This window comes from Ursus maritimus, unplaced genomic scaffold (assembly GCF_017311325.1).
Source record: "Ursus maritimus isolate PB19 unplaced genomic scaffold, ASM1731132v1 scaffold_8, whole genome shotgun sequence".
In the NCBI taxonomy this organism is placed as follows: Eukaryota; Metazoa; Chordata; class Mammalia; order Carnivora; family Ursidae; genus Ursus; species Ursus maritimus.
The window spans coordinates 77,871,984-77,888,011 of record NW_024426996.1 but is presented as its reverse complement, the minus strand read 5'-3'; the positions used below and the strand labels follow the sequence as shown (position 1 = coordinate 77,888,011).

Below are 16,028 nucleotides of genomic sequence, written 5' to 3'. Positions count from 1 at the left end.
CCCCCCCCCCCCCCCGGCTCTGAGACCTTTACTACAAGAGCAAGTGAGGAGAGGGCTTAAGAGGGAAGATGGTCGCTGTGGTGGCAGCTTTTATGTCAGAGCTTACTCAGACCCACTGAAGCAGAATCTCCATTTTACCAAGTTCCGCAGGTGACAAACGTACTTTTTTTTCCTTTTTAAGTAACTCTAGGCCCAAAGCGGGGCTTGAACTCACCACCCTGACGACAAGAGTCACATGCTGTACAGACTGAGACAGGCAGGTGCCCCCAAATGTACTTTAAAGTTTGAGAACACAGTCCTTAGACCTCTTTCCCTATCTTAAGGTCAGAAAGAGGCTTGTCTGTTCTTCTAAAAGTATTCAAGTTTTTCTTCTCATACTGTAGCAAACTGAGTTAGTTTCCATCCAGCCCTTCATTTCCCCTCAAACAACCCGTTACACAGCAAGTCCCCACCGTCGTCACCATGGGACGGACTGGCAGTGCCTCCCTGTAGGCTGAGGACATGTCCCTGCACTGCCCCCTGTGACTGGTGTGGCCACTGAACCGCAGTGGACATGACCTACGCATGTCCAACCAGCTTTAAAAGTGATCATGTGATTAGACCTCTTCTGCTATCACAGGAAGAACGTGTTCCAGATGGGACCGCTTCCTCAGCATGGGTCTCAGGATGAGAAGACATCTGGAAGGGCACCATAGCAACAAACTCGTGGCCGCCAATGTATTGATGTGAGCCACGAAGAAATGTTTGGTGCTTAAGCCACTGAGACTCAGGGGTTTGGTCACTACAGTGCAACCCTGTAAAATCTAATAAAACATTCAAGTTCTTAATCCATTTACGAGTTACCTCTATCTAGAATTAGTGAAGCAGGCACCTAACTGCATGTTTTTCTACACGGAAAACTAGCTGTGCCAGTGTCATGAATGGATCAGCCCTCTATCCCCACCTGTAACTGCACTTCTCTCCCGGACCCAAGCTCCACATAACCACACGTCTGTCTGGGGCTCTTTTCCATGCTCAACATACTCATCCCCACGCCAACACCACGCTGGCTGAACTACCAGACTTTCACACGAAGTATCGAGATTTTTCCTCAGGAGGGTCTTCCCTGTGCTTGGCCTTTTGTTCGTTCTCACAATTTTAGGATCAGCCACCACATCTGTGTGAAACCCTGCTGGGATTTTAATGGGAGATGCATTAAATATATTGATCAATTTGAGGAAAACAGTCTACTTTACACCATAGAGTCTTCCCATTTATGAACAAGGACCATTTCTCCATTTATTTAGGTCTCCGGCTAGATCTTTCAAATAAGTTTTCATGCTCAGCACACACATTTATTCCTAGATACTAGGTCACAGACTCTCCCAGGTTTTATACAGAATCATCATCTGCAGATGACAATTTTCTGTTTCTAGCACTGCAATCCTTCAGCAGGTCAATGCTGTTCTCTGGGTGTGCGGCCTTTGGCAGGACAATGAAGAGAAGTGGCATCAGCAGGGGGTCCTTTGTCCTGTACCCGACTATACAGGAAATGTTTCCACACTTCCTCACTAAAACTGATGTTCTCTGTAGGTTTTCTGTAGACATCCTTTACTGGCTACAAACATTTCCTTCTACTTGCAGTTTGCTAAGATCATAGCTATAGGGGCTCAGTCACCTATGTCTAGAGCTAGTGAACGAAGGTACTTCCTTTCTTATAACGTAAATGTGGTTGTCCTCCAGCGACAGCAGAAGCAGCTTGTGTTGATGGAATTTACCACCAAAGTGGTTGTACATGCGTGCTCACTGCATTCCAACACCCCGTGAGGCCGACACCATTATTATTCCTTGTACAGATGATGACACAGAAACTCAGAACAGAAACTTCATTTCTCCAAACAGCAAAAAAAGAGAAGAGTGGGGATCTGAAAGCAGGCTAAGCTAACTCCAGAGTGAAGCTCCTCACCGCTACAGACTGTCTGGTAACAACTTGCCCCTACCCAAAGGGTCCTTCTGGCCCGAAAGGGGGGGACTTGAGCAGCAATGTCTGTACCTAACTCCAGCTGTCCAGGAGTTACATTCTGCTCAGGTAGTCCCATTCGACCACGGTTCCCCCTTAGGATCCTTCAAATCATCAAAGCAGGGCAAATTCAAACAGAGGGGGAAAGAAGGTAGGATTAAATGAACCAAGAATTTTAAATTCACATGAAATAGGTCCCAAAATTTTAAGACCAAGCTATTGTTCCAGGGACCTTTTTTGAGAGAGAGAGACAATATGGGGGGGGGGGCAGAAGGAGAGAGAGTCTTAAGCACAGAGCCCGACATGGAGCTCAATCTCACAACCCCAGCCAAAACCAAGAGTCAGACACTTACCGACAGCACCACCCAGGCACCGCCCCCATGGGTACTTCTTAATCAACATCGGCATGCTGAACTGTCTTCAGCTGCTTTCCAGAGAAACCACTTCCCAAAGACCCCAACTTGTGACACTCACTGAGGAACTGACTGCCCCATCAGATTCAAGTGACCCTTAATTGTATTTAAATATCAGAAACCACCACCATTTGGTGAATATACAAGACACAGTGGGGGTGACAAAGCAGCTTAATCTGGGGGGCAATGGTGGCATGTTCTCTAGTAATTTTAAAGCTAGGAGAATGTGATTTCAACGCATGCTCGAAAAAATCCTCCTCAATGGCCCACGCCATCCATTTGCTCTGCAGATAAACCAGAAGTCACATTTCCCCGCCGTAGAAACACTATGTTCCAGGTTTAGGAACATGTATACGCTAATCAAAGTCCTAGGAACCACAGTCACTTCCAATTAGTAGCTCCTTTCCACCCTCTCATAACCACTGGTCAATCCAGCTCTGTTCAGCCCCCAGCCCAATGACTGATGCCCTTACAAGATGAGGGAAACAGGGACAGAGACCCACAGAGGAGGCCACACGCAGACAGAGGCAGAGATGGGAGTGAGGTGTACACAAGCTGAGGAACCCCAGAAGCTGAGAGAGAGGCACAGAACAGGTCCTTCGACAGAAGCTCCAAATGGAACCCAGCCTCCTGACACCTGCCTTTCAGACTTGCAGCCTCCAGACCTGTAAGGATAAATCTGCCCTCCGCCCAGGCCGAGGCACTTCCTTACAGCAGCCCTGGGAAGTTCCNNNNACACCCGGCCCAAGGCACCCCTCCGCTTCTGCGGCTTCCACCTCCTGAGAAGCATATGGTACGTGACCGTGAGGAGAAAGGAACGGGCAGGTGTCAGCGTCAGGAGCGTGCTGATTTTATACTCAGACACATGGCCTAATCTAGGGCTGTTCCAACATTTCTCAGAGGCAAACCCCAATACTACGCCTGAAACAGGTTACGGTGGCACAGGTGAGGAGCGTGGGAACTGCCCAACTCCCATTTCCCCACCCACCCGGCCTCATGCCTGAACTCTTTCACTCATTTGTCAGTCAATAACCCTTTGAGCACCTGCTCTGTGTTCGATGCGGCTTTCGCAGCATGGAAAACACGAGCTAAAGCAAACCTCTGCATTTTACGGATTAAGACACTTAACGTCGCCAGGGTCCTGCGGCGGGAGCAGACCAGGGCCACCGCGGTCCAGCTGCGAAGCTGCGGCTGCTTCCACCACACCGTCCGCCCCTCATCCAACTTGCAGCCTTGCTGTCATCCAATTTTGAAGATCAAAGCAAAGCCTTTTACTTTGCATTCAGCATATCCTTCTTCATCAAAGCTTTTGGTTTGGCCATGACTGTTCACCATCTGCAGAGACCTAGAGACACTTTGAGAAGCTGACACACCTGAACCCTGAGCCAGAGGGAAAGTGAGAGCAGCTCCGACCCCACTTTAGCCAACGGCGGACTGCAGGGTGCTACCCGATCCTTTTCAAGGTACTCCTTTGCCTGCCCTGGCAACACCCGGGTAAGTCTACTCGAGGAGCTGCAATTTCCGTGACAGTCTCTACCCCACGACTAGGGGAAAAATGGTTATAGACACTGTTCCTAAATGTGCATGTGTGTGTTTGGAAATGGGAGAATGAAATGCAGGGGAAAAAGTATTCCGTGTAAGGGAAGAAATCTTTGCCTGATACTGGAGCAATATGGCCACAGTGCAGGAAGCAGCAGCCCGCCAGCGGCGCCTGCAAGGTCCTCGGACCAGCGGGGGTCAGCGGAGGGCCTACACCCGGCCCCAGCTCCAGGTCTCTGGGAGACGCTCAGGGCAGGGGCGACCTGGGCACAAGGTCCTGAGGGCTAAGGGAACTGAATGACAAGACCGATGGCAACAAAGCCCTCCCTCAGGGTGGCTGAGTCCACTCCCGGGGCCTAAGGGAGTGTTAAGAAGTCCTCTGCGGAGCTCAGAATTAGAAGGAAGGTAAGACGTTCTTATGGAAGTTGCATCAAGCAAAGGTTGCAAGGCGGGAAAGAGCCTGAGACCAAGGTTTTGCGGTCACTAGAGTTAGCTGCCTGCATTAATTGCGTCAAAGCTCCTATGTGTGCTCTTTCTCCGACTGCCGTTCTTCTGCAAAGGCCACGTTACATCAAAGCTCTCACTCAGCAGGCTGCATCGCATCCTGATGAAACTCTATTTTTTTTAAAGATTTTATTTATTTCACAGAGAGAGAGACAGCCAGCGAGAGAGGGAACACAAGCAGGGGGAGTGGGAGAGGAAGAAGCAGGCTCCCACCAGAGCAGGGAGCCCGATGCGGGGTTCAATCTCAGGACCGTGGGATCACACCCTGAGCCGAAGGCAGACGCTTAACACGACTGAGCCACCCAGGTGCCCCTGAAACTCACTTTAAAATAAAACCAAAAACAAAAGAAATTATAGGGNAAGATCCTGATCCTCCAGACGGTCTCCAAGATCCATTCCTGTCTAAAGAGCCAAGCCCATCTACTGCACAGTGGCCAGACCTAGCTGCTCTCTGATTCTTTTCCACAAGTTCTAGAGAAATTTTAGTGAGGCTCACTTGCCCATAGGCCACAACTATTATCACCCCTCTCTGTTCTCCAGCTCCCCTCCTCTGCCGGCTCTCCAGGCCGTCCTCAGACTTCTCCACCAACACCTGCTTCCTCCATTAGCACCATCCAATAGCAAGATGCAAGTCACCAGTATGCAATTTCAAATTTTCCCATAGCCAGATTCAAAAGAAAATGGGTAAAATTAATTTTAGTAATATACTGTATTTAACTCAATAGATCCGAAATATTATCACTCCAAACATAATCAAGTAAAAAGATCATTGACAATTTACATTCTTTTTTCCCCACACTGAGTCTTGGAAATCTGGTGTATGTTTAACACTTACAGCACATCTCAAGTCAAACTAGCCACAATTCAATTGCTCAAAAGCCACGTGTAGCTCGTGGCTAGCTAACTGAACAGCACAGTCCTAGATGATCTCCAGTCCTATGATTTTAAATACCATCTATATAGAAATTACTCCAAACTGTACTCTGCTTCTCTCGTGAACCCCGCAATTCTAGAACCATCAAGCTATTAGATGGGTGTCTAACTGGCATCTCAACTTATAACAGGTCTTTAAAAAAACACAAAAACTGAATTCTCACCACCACCATCCTTGCTGAGACCTTCCCAATGTCAGCCAAGGCAACCTCCTGCTTCCACTGCTCAAGCCAAAAGCTCTGGCATCACCCAGACCCCTCATCCTCCTCTCACATCCCATACCCAACCCACCAGCAAATCCGTAGCTCTCCCTTCCTAACATATCCAGAATCAGGGTCCTTCATCTGTTCTGCTCCCCCTCTGGACGATACTCTGCTCCGCAGACAGCGCCCCTCTCTCTCCCTTATTTCCTTCAGGTCTTGGGTCTCGGTTCAAGTGGCATCTTATCAGAGAGCCCTTCCCTGTCCACCCTATAAAACATGACCCTCATCTCCTGGCTTTATTTTCCCTCCTAGCAGTTTTCACTTGACAGCTGTATCCATTTGCTTATCATACTGTCAGGACAGAACAGTGCTGCGTGTGTGTGGTGAGCAGCGGCTGCCCCACTCTGACAGCCCTTCAGGAGAACCCACTGCGGGGAGCCCAGCTGACCCACAGCCTCCCGCTGCTGCACATCCAGAATCGCCATGGCAAGGACACCCAGCCACCCCAGCAAAGCTGAGCAGGACGGGGTACTAGACCCAGGCCACCCAGCCTGTCACAGACCCCCTAGCAGCCTAGCCAAGCCTTTCTCAGAACTGCACGGGCCTGAGGCTGCTCCCACCCAGGCCCTCCTCCCCTCACTCCCTTGCGCAGGGTCTCACCTGCACAGGGGTCAGAGGCTGCTCCTGCACACTCCTGCTCCCTCGATCTCCCTTCCACAACAATTCCTCCCTAAGTCTCCTGCATGTCTAAGCACTGTGGCATCTGTGTCTCGGACATTGCAGGCAGTCGGCAAGTATTGTGGGAACAAATAAACCTCCAGGAAGAGTAGGGCAGTGGAGAGAAAATGGACTTGAAGTTTCAAGGATAGACGTTTGGGCTCCAGCTCTGCTTCCTCCATTAGCACCATCCAATAGCAAGATGCAAGTCACCAGTATGCAATTTCAAATTTTCCAAAAGCCAGATTCAAAAGGAAATGGGTAAAATTAATTTTAGTAATATACTGTATTTAACTCAATAGATCCGAAATATCATCACTCCAAACATAATCGAGTAAAAAGATCGATTATTATTATTTGTAACCTCAGGGAAGCTTCTTGAGGCCTCTAAACCACAGCTGGACCCTTTATAAAATGGAGATAACGGCACGTGTCTCCAGGGTTGTCAGGAGGATACAGGAATTAACTGAGGTCCCTGATGCCAGGCCTACTGGCTAGGAGCTGCAGAACAAGTGTGGGCCCCCTCTCCTCCTTACCCCTTCTCCTCCTCACCCACTCTCCGTAGCCATTTCTAAGACTCCTGCCCTTCCACCAAGAATTCTGACCACTTTTAACTAAATAAAGCCCCCAATAATCCTATATACCCACCAGTGATCCCCTGTTCAATTGAGCCTAACTGATGGTTAAACTTTATTTTTCATTCCTGACTTGCCTGTGGTGGGCTTAGGATTCATTTTACTAGGTTTGAGAAAATGAAATCCCAGAGATAGGTATCTTAACAGTCTGAAACTTAAACTGTTTCCCTAAAGTTTCAAGGAAAGCACGCTTTAAAAAAACACACCAATACAAAATCTAAAACTGCAGTTCAGTACCCACCTCCTCCTGCTGTTTTTACAGCTCCTTTAAAGGTTTTTAAGTTTGTAGTGTTCTAGATCATTAGCGGTTTCTCAAGAAAATACACACGGACTTTGCATAGACTTAATTAGTAGTTTCTAAGAAGACTCAAGAATGATGTATGTGCACTTATATAAGCGTTCCAGAAGTCTCCAAGTTGAAAAACTATAAATTGTTAGTGGTGGTCACTCACAGGGAGCAGGATTAGGAGGCATGAGGATGAGGGATGCTTCTTTTATAAAGTGTTTAGGGGACAGGGGCGCTGGAGTGGCTCAGTCGGTCAAGCATTTGACTCTTGATTTCAGCTCAGGTCATGATCTCAGGGTTGTGAGATCAAGCCCCACATCAGGCTCCACACTGGGTATGGAGTCTGCTTACGATTCTCTCTCCCTCTCCCTCTGCTCCCCCTCCACACACACCCTCCATTTAAAAAAAAAAAAAAAGCCTTTACAGGACTGACATAACTGGTAGGGTCCAGTGCAAAGTGAAAATGTAGGCCCCTTGATCAAAATTATTAAGAGTATCAAGGCAGCTCCCCCTGCTTGTGCTCTCTGACAAATAAAGTCTTAAAAAAAAAAAAATCTCCTTAAAAAAAAAGATGTACAGGGACACCTGGGTGGCTCAGTTGGTTAAGCATCTGCCTTCAGCTCAGGTCATGATCCCAGCATCCTGGGATCAAGTCCCACATCAGGCTTTCCGCTCAGCGGGGAGCCTGCTTCTCCCTCTGCCCTCCCCCCCCCACACGCTTGTGCGTGCACATGTGCTCTCTCTCTCTGACAAATAAATAGATAAAATCTTTAGAAAAAAAAAAAAGTGTTCACAGAAACACGGAAGCCTGTCCCATCAACTAGCTCAATAAATTCTGGCACATTCATACGATGGAATACTAGGCACGTAAAAAACCACAGTGAAGTCGATCTGTACATAAAGATCTGTACATGCTGATATGGAAAGCACTCCAAGATGCAAGGTCAGGGTTTGCTTAAACATAGAACACTCTTGACAGTGACTCCATTTTTCAGAAGCACTGGCATATTTTTTGCCTAGGACATCCAAGAAATTTATCAGTGTTTTTTTCCGTACAGGAAGGGGAGCAAGAGGAGACTTACTTTTCATCTTATAATCTGAATTCTTAGATTTAACATGTAATTTTAAAAAAATAAACAGGTTTTAAAACAGTTATTATGATTTAGAACAATGTTTTGATGAATCATACAAAATATATGTTAACAGTTTTTTAATTTTTTAAAAAATATTTATTTACTGAAGTAATCTCTACCCCAGCATGGGGCTTGAACTCACATCCACGTGATCAGAGCCGCCTGCTCTTCTGAGCCCGCCAGGCGCCCCTACTTTAACAGTTTTATTTTTTTAAAGATTTTATTTATTCATTTGACAGAGAGAGACAGCCAGCGAGAGAGGGAACACAAGCAGGGGGAGTGGGAGAGGGAGAAGCAGGCTTCCGGCAGAAGAGCCTGATGTGGGGCTCGATCCCAGGACTCTGGGATCATGCCCTGAGCCGAAGGCAGACGCTTAATGACTGCGCTACCCAGGTGCCCCTAACAAACAGTTTTAAATAAAGCTTTTAAATTTATAAAAGCAAGAAACCCCTTTGCTGGTAATAGCAAAAAAAGAAAAAACAATGCAATCAGTACTCAATTATTTCTGCTGGTAACCAAAGGAAGCAGCGGCAAATCACCACCACCAAAAAAAGAATTTAAAAAGCGTCTCTTCCATTTTGCTTTCTCTCTGTTAAAATCTTCACAGAAGACGCTAAGAAGCAAAATGTTAATCAGACGCCTAAGAAAAAGCTAGTAACTGAATAAATAAATAAATAAAAGTAAATTAAGGGCTTGAATAAATCCCCAAACTGGGCAAACAATTTTGAAATAGTTATGTGCTGGCTATTAAGGTTCCAAAGGTACTCTGGAAAATGTAATTGAGCTAGAAACTAACTCCTGGCTGAAAAGGAAAATAAGTCCCTCCTCATTTTTCACCTCCCCGAATTAACTAAGGTAACAACCACATCACCAAAAAATAAATTTGAAAAATAAATTTGAAAACGCACCAAGGCACATTTCCTTACACTTATTTATCTCCACAGGTGATGGACTCATTTCACTACGTACTGAGCAACCACTCCCCTGTGCCGGGCACCATGAAGACTGCAGACAGAGCCCGGCTCGCTTCCAGTCACGAGAGGAGCAAATGCACGCGCGCACACACACACGCACGCACACAGTGTCTGTATTCACAGAACTCCCATTTCTTTACCACTCTAGCTAGAAACAAAAGTAGCACATTCTCAAGCATATTGTAATATTAAAATAACTGTCCTATCGCCATTATTTCTAAGACAGATACTAGTCCATCCCCTGGGATAGCCCTATGATCCACAGTTCTTTGCGGCAGGTTTTAAGAGAGATTTATCAGGAATATATAGATTTCCAGGACATCGATTAAGCATTTGTCTTCAGCTCAGGTCATGATCCCAGGGTCCTGGGTTGGAGCCCCACATCAGGCTCCCAGCCCAGCGGTGAGTCTGCTTCTTCCTCTCTGCCCCTTCCCCAGGCTTGTTCTCTCTCTCCCTCTCTCAAAAATAAATTTAAAAATCTTTAAGAAAAAAAAAAGTTTCAAAATCATAGCCGGTTTTCCTCACCTAGTTTCTCCCTTTCCAGCCAGGCATTAACAGTGATGACCAGACAGAGGAAGAGACACAGAGCTATGGAAAAGCCTAGTGACCCAGAATGCTTTGGCGATAATACCAAAATCAGAATTTCAACAGTCACTCCAAATTCTAAATAGAGTCTATCATTTAATAATTACAAGACACAGAAGATTAAAATGAAAACATCTGCTTTACTGAAAAATAACATACAGTGTGAAATTTGACAATTCCCATTTTCCACTGACTTTCTTAAGCCATGTGCAAAAAACCTGGCTCACCTACAGATAGGTCTGTGTGTCTTCAGAATAATTTAGGACCACTGTCACTAATCTGCTTGTGCAAGAGCCCTCTCCAACCAAGTACTCACTTTTCTGCTTATTATCAAACTAATGAAAGAACAGGGTTGCAGGTGGAAAACCCAGAGGATTTTTCTTTACACACACACTTAGAAGGACACCCCAGAAATAATCCGTCAACACTGCTACAGTAAACCAGCATATACAATCAACTTACCCAACCACTGGTGTTTTCTACACCGGCTTAAAATAATGGCTAACAGCTGCTGCTTACTGAACACTTATTATGTGCTGGGTCCTGTTCTGTGTCACATGTATGCATGAAGCTCTCACAGAGAACCATTCCAAACCTACTCCCCCTCCGCTAAAATCAAGAGACTGCAGGGCGACTGACTTAATTCAGTCAACCATTTAATGAGTAAGTACCACATAAAAGACCACACTGCACACTAGAAGTCATCAGCAATGGATAAGGTTTCTGCTCTTCCCTCGGGAAGTTTATAATCCAGGAAGGGCCCCCACATAAAAACTACACTAAAAAGTCATAAGGAAAAATAACTGAGTGGAGGCATCAGTCAAGCACTGTGTGGGAGAAGAATGATGAAAAGTTAATTCTGAAAATCAGGGGAGAAGTTTCTTTCATAGAAGCAGAAGCATTTAAGCCAAGCTCCCAGTATTAAGGATTTTGATAGGAAGAGAAAGGCATAAAGCACATTCCAGAGTAAAGGAACTGGACAAACAAGCACAAAAGGGGCCAGAGGCCTAGTGCTGGAATACGAGGTGGCGAGAGAGGCCCAGTAGAGATGCGGCTAAGAGTTCTACGAGGCCAGGTGGCATTGGTCCTAGAGTGGCATCTTTATCACTAAGTCCCAACTGGTGGTAGTGTCTCCCAGGTGAAAATCTTTGTAGGAGTAAGCCTACCAACAGAACTAGGCCATATCCCTCAGGTGTGGTGGCATGGGCAGGGAATGCCAAGAACCTCCTCAGTGCATACTGGGGGCAGAGATGATGAGATTTGCTTTACCCACTGAGCAATTCTGGTAACGGAACATAGAAGGACCAGCGAGACCAGAGAAAGGGAGGCCATCAGCAGACCTATAGAAACAATCTACAAGAGGACTGGAAGGGCTGGCTAGGGAAACCGCTGAGAAAAAGGCTGATGGAAAAGAGACGTGGGGGGCAGACCTGGTAAAAACCTGGTCAGGCCAGGGAAGACTCACAAGTCTAGGGACCTCCAGCCTAGGGACCGGTAACCAAGAGGACAATTGTGCAGCGAAAACATCCTATTAGCTTCTATCTGAACAAGGCCGTGCCGCACACGAAGTGTAGCCACTTTAGGTGACGCCGCAAAGCAAAAATAGCACAGAGAAGATTGTTCTCATTGCACAGAATCAAGACACTGAGGTCCAAGAGAGATTTAACCGACTTGCCCAGGGTGACACCGGGGTAACAGATGAGCCAAGACACCAACAACCCAAGTCCTGCACAGCCAGACTTTATGTGCTTTAAATAAGCCTCCCAAAAAGCAAGTTACTTTTTATATGTCTAACAAATGTCCAAAAAAAAAAAAAGCTTTAAACAAAAACTCTTAAAAAAAAAAAAAAGCTCTAACTTGCTGGGAGTGCAATTTTTTTTCAAAGGTAAGAAATATTTGGGGGCGCCTGGGTAGTTCAGACAGTTAAGCGTCTCCCTTTGGCTCAACTCATGATCTCAAGGTCCTAGGATCGAGCCCCAAGTCAGGCTCCCTGCTAAGCCAGGAGTCTGCTTCTCTCTCCCCACTCCTGCTCTCTCTCAAATAAATAAATAAAATATTTTTTAAAAATATTTTAAAACTTGTGCTCTGGTTTCCTCAACCCAAGAGAGGACTTCTCAGTCAGTGCAGGCTCAAGGACCCTGGAAGTTTAGACACAGATGAGAGAGGTGGTTGTTTCTACTTTGTATAAAAATCCCACCTGGTATTACGTGAGACATCAAATATAATGGAAAAGAAATATTCTAAGTATTAAATATCTTTAATGTAGTAAAACTGCATTTCGAATATTGTGGTTGGTACTCTTATGTTTGTTATTAAAATACTTAATAATAATAATAATATACCACATAAGGTGAATGACAGACTTTGACTTTAATTTAGCAAACATTTGAACACTAATGTTTAAGCACCTGAGCAAGGTGTTGGGGGTAAAATAATGGTATGGCCACCACAGCCAGAGTTTCACATACACAATGCAAGGTGATATAGGCAATGATGAAAGCAAAATAGAGGGTTATGACTGCAGGAATGAATAATTCACATTGACAGAGTTTCGAAAGGGCTCCAGAGGACGTAAAATCGGGTGTGGACTTTTAAAAACCGGAGAGGGCAGGCGTGAGAGCATTGCAATCAGAGAAAAGGACATAAGCAAAGAAGGAAGTAGCTGGGCCCATTTAGAGAACCGAGCATAGTCCCATTCAGTGGGACAGTGTGGAAAGGTAACAGAGAGGACAGGTAAAGTTCAGAGAGGACTCGGGCCAGAATGAGGGGCCTTGAATGTGATGCTGATGGGTCTGGAATCTAGGCTCCAAACAACAGGCAGTCTTAGATTTCGGAGCCAGAGACTGGCAAGACGTGATCTGTGTTTAGGACACAGGACTCTGGCAGCCAGGCAAAGTGTGCACAGGAAGGGGTGGGGAGGAGTCTAAAGAGAGAGCATCAGCCAAGAGAGGAATCTGCCACTTCGCAAACTAGCTCTAATCTAATATTTTTTAAAGGAGAGGGCTGGGGTTGTCTGGGTGGCTCAGGTTAGTTGGCTGCCTTCAGTCCAGATCAGAGTCCTGGGATCAAGCCCCGCATTGGGCTCTTTGCTCCACAGGAGGCTGCTTCTCCCTCTCCCTCTGCTTGCCATTCCCCCTGCTTGTTCTCTCTCTCTCTCTCTCCCCCCCCCGTCAAATAAATAAATAAAATCTTTAAAAATAAATAAATAAATAAAATAAAAGGAGAGGGCTGTTGACAGAATTATTTCTCATTTCCCCTCACCTGATTACCCCAACCACCCTGTGGGACAGGTATCGTCATTCCTTCCATTCTATAGACCAGAAAACTGACTCAGAGACCATTAACTGCTCCAAGTCAAAGGCTGCTAAAACAGGGAGAAAAGGCAGGCATGCTATGCAAAATATAAAACAGTCCTACTGCTTTTGAAGGGTGCTACTGTAAAGGTATACCACTAGAGCAATGCTAAATATAATACCACTAAAGAAATGCTAAAAATCTATGTAATTTTCCGAAATGTTGGCAACTTGTGTAACAAGCTAATTACTGTTAAAATAATTACATATTTGCTTTATGTTTATGCCATGGTAAAGACCTGTACTTATCTTTAAAAAACAAAAACCCCTCTAATTCCACTTCCTATGGATTTAAATACTTAAGAGTAGTATTCTCCCCTCCATTCAATGTCCCAGCGGCCAAACTGGCAAACATGAAAACCGATAAATGTGCCCAAACAGGCAGTAAACTACTTTCAAAATAATTAAAAAGTCACTGTTTAGCAAGTACAGCAATTCAATTTAGTATATACAATAAGTCATGATTGCAAAGAGCTTACCTAAAGGTATGCAAAGGCAGTTTTGGAAATGGCTTTTGTCACAAAGAAATACTGAGATCCATTTAAGAATGGATCAATCCAAAACAACCCATGACAGAATATTTGACCTTCAGGATGTAGACCGGTAGATTTCCCCCGCTTTAAATGCAGTCTACGAAATGGTCAAGGAGTTCTGGCATGGGTCTCACACTGCACATGAGAAATCTAGCTTGGGGCTCTGACTGTACAGTTTTACCCACAACATCACCTCCTATTATCAAAACTGCCTGCCCCCACCCCTTCACCCCCTCACCCATCTTCTACCACCGGGTTTTTTTTTCGGTTTTTTCTTTTCTTTTTTTAAACAAGCAAAGGCCCAAAGATGTAAAACCCATTCTTAGAAACTTGGGACAATGAACCCAAGTATCCAACCCAGGTAATTACTAGCAAGAATCACAATTAAATCATTCCAAGGAACCGCACGTCCCCTCCCCGCTTAATCTCCCATACCTTCTACTAGGTTAAGTCTCTACACCTCGCCCACAGAGGCCCCAAACTGAAAGGAGGCGAAAAGAGAAATCAAAACTGGGTTCCGCCACGACTGGGGGTCTGCTCCCGAAGCTCGGCAGGCCCTGTCACCTGCGCACTGCCCGCGGCACGCTACACCCTCGGGAGGCAGGCGGCATTTCTCACGCGACAACCCCGAGTCCCGAGCCCGGAAGCGCGGGGAGCTCCACAAGGCCGCCGCGGCTGCGCGAGCCCCGCATCCCGCGGGAGCGGGCGACTCCGGGGGCCCGCAGCTCCCGCGGGCGGCCCTAACCTTCGCCGGACCCCGCGCCCCGCCCGCCCCGCGCCACAGGCCCGCGCGCCCGTCAGTCAGCGCCCGCCCCGCCCCGCGCGGCCCCTCCCCCGCCGGCGGTCTCCCCGCCCGGGCCCCCAAAGGACAATGCTGGAGGGGAGGGGCGGAGGCACGCGCGGGCCGAGGGCAGCGCGGCGAGCGCCCACCCGCCGGCCGCAGGGGAGCCCCGCCGCCAGCCCGCCCGCCCCCGGGCTCTGCGCCCCGGGCCCCGCGTCCGCGCCCCGCCTCGCCTCCCTGCCGCGAGCCGCTCCCAGCGCGGCGGCACCGGCCCATTGTGCGGACTCATCGTCCGGCCCCAGCGCGCCCGGCGCCCGAGCGCGGCCGCGGCGGCGGGGGTCTCGGGCCCGCGGCCGCCGCACGTCCTGGGCCCGGCCGGGGTCCCGTGGAGCCCACGGGCGCCGGCAGCCCGGCCTCCCTCAGCCGGCCCCGGGCTCCTCTGCCGCAGCGGCCGGCGCGGCCCGCGCCCACCCGCCCCGACCCCGGCCCGCGGTACCTGCCGAGCGGCCGGGCGGCGCGGCGGCCGGCGGGGGCGCCTCCTCTCGCGGCGAGGGCTCCGAGCGGCTGCCGAGCGCCGGCGGCCCTGGCCTGCGCCTTACGTAAAGCGGCGGCGGCTCCGGCGCCACTCGGCGGAGGGCGGGAGGCGGCGCGCCGCGGCCGCTCCGCTCCGTTACCCGGCAACTGGCCTCAGCGCCCCGCCAACCGGGCGCGCTCCATATCCTTCCGCCCAGTCGCCGGATTACATCAGCGCCGGCCCGCCCCGCCCGGCCCCGCCCCTCCGGCCGGCCAGCCCCGTGGGCGGGCCGAGGGCACCGGGCCTGGCAGAGCCCTGCGGCCGGGCGTGGGCGCTGGCTGCGGGCGAGAGGTGGAGGGCTGTGGGTAGGAGCCCACCCCCCGTGCGGGCCGTCGGAGGGGAGACGCCCCCCTGCGGAGGGGCACGCGGGGCGGCTCTGGGCGAGAGCCCCTGAACTCCGCGGCTGGCCCTCCCCGGACCCTAGACGCCTCTGGGGCCGCGCGCCTCGCCCTGAGCCGCCCTACCCGCCGCCCGGTGCAGCCCCCGCCTTTCCGGGTGCAAGCTCCACCTGTCTGCGCCCCCTCCTAACCGCGTCCTGGGATGGCTGGAGTGGGCGGTTTAAAATAAAGACTTTAATTTTTTTTTTTTTTTTAAAGAAACCCAGAAGACAAGCTAAAGAAATGTGACATGGCTCTTTTTATTAAGTAGGCAAAAATAAATTCTGGAACATTCGAAAGTGGGAACCAAAAATGTGCACTAACCTTTTAATCAACGTCTGTCTTCACACCCACCTTCCTTAAATGTGATTCCCAGTCCTGTCCTTAAAAAGCAAATAATTAAGTATGACAGGCACCAGAGGGGATGAAGCCCGGGAGATTACCTACTTACGAAGAGGAAACCCGTTCAGAGGGGAGTGGGCTGCCTGG

At 48.6% G+C, this 16,028-nt stretch overlaps 1 protein-coding gene across 2 annotated transcripts in view; it reads right to left on the bottom strand.

The window, feature by feature from the left end:
• Nucleotides 1–15,189, bottom strand: part of KIAA0232 (KIAA0232 ortholog) — an 82,992-nt gene extending 67,803 nt beyond the window's left edge. For both annotated transcript variants that reach the window (XM_040624941.1, XM_040624942.1), the window contains exon 1: nucleotides 15,085–15,189. The gene's annotated coding sequence lies outside the window, so the exon portion shown is untranslated. The remainder of the gene's footprint in view (nucleotides 1–15,084) is intronic.
• Nucleotides 15,190–16,028: the final 839 nt, after the last annotated feature.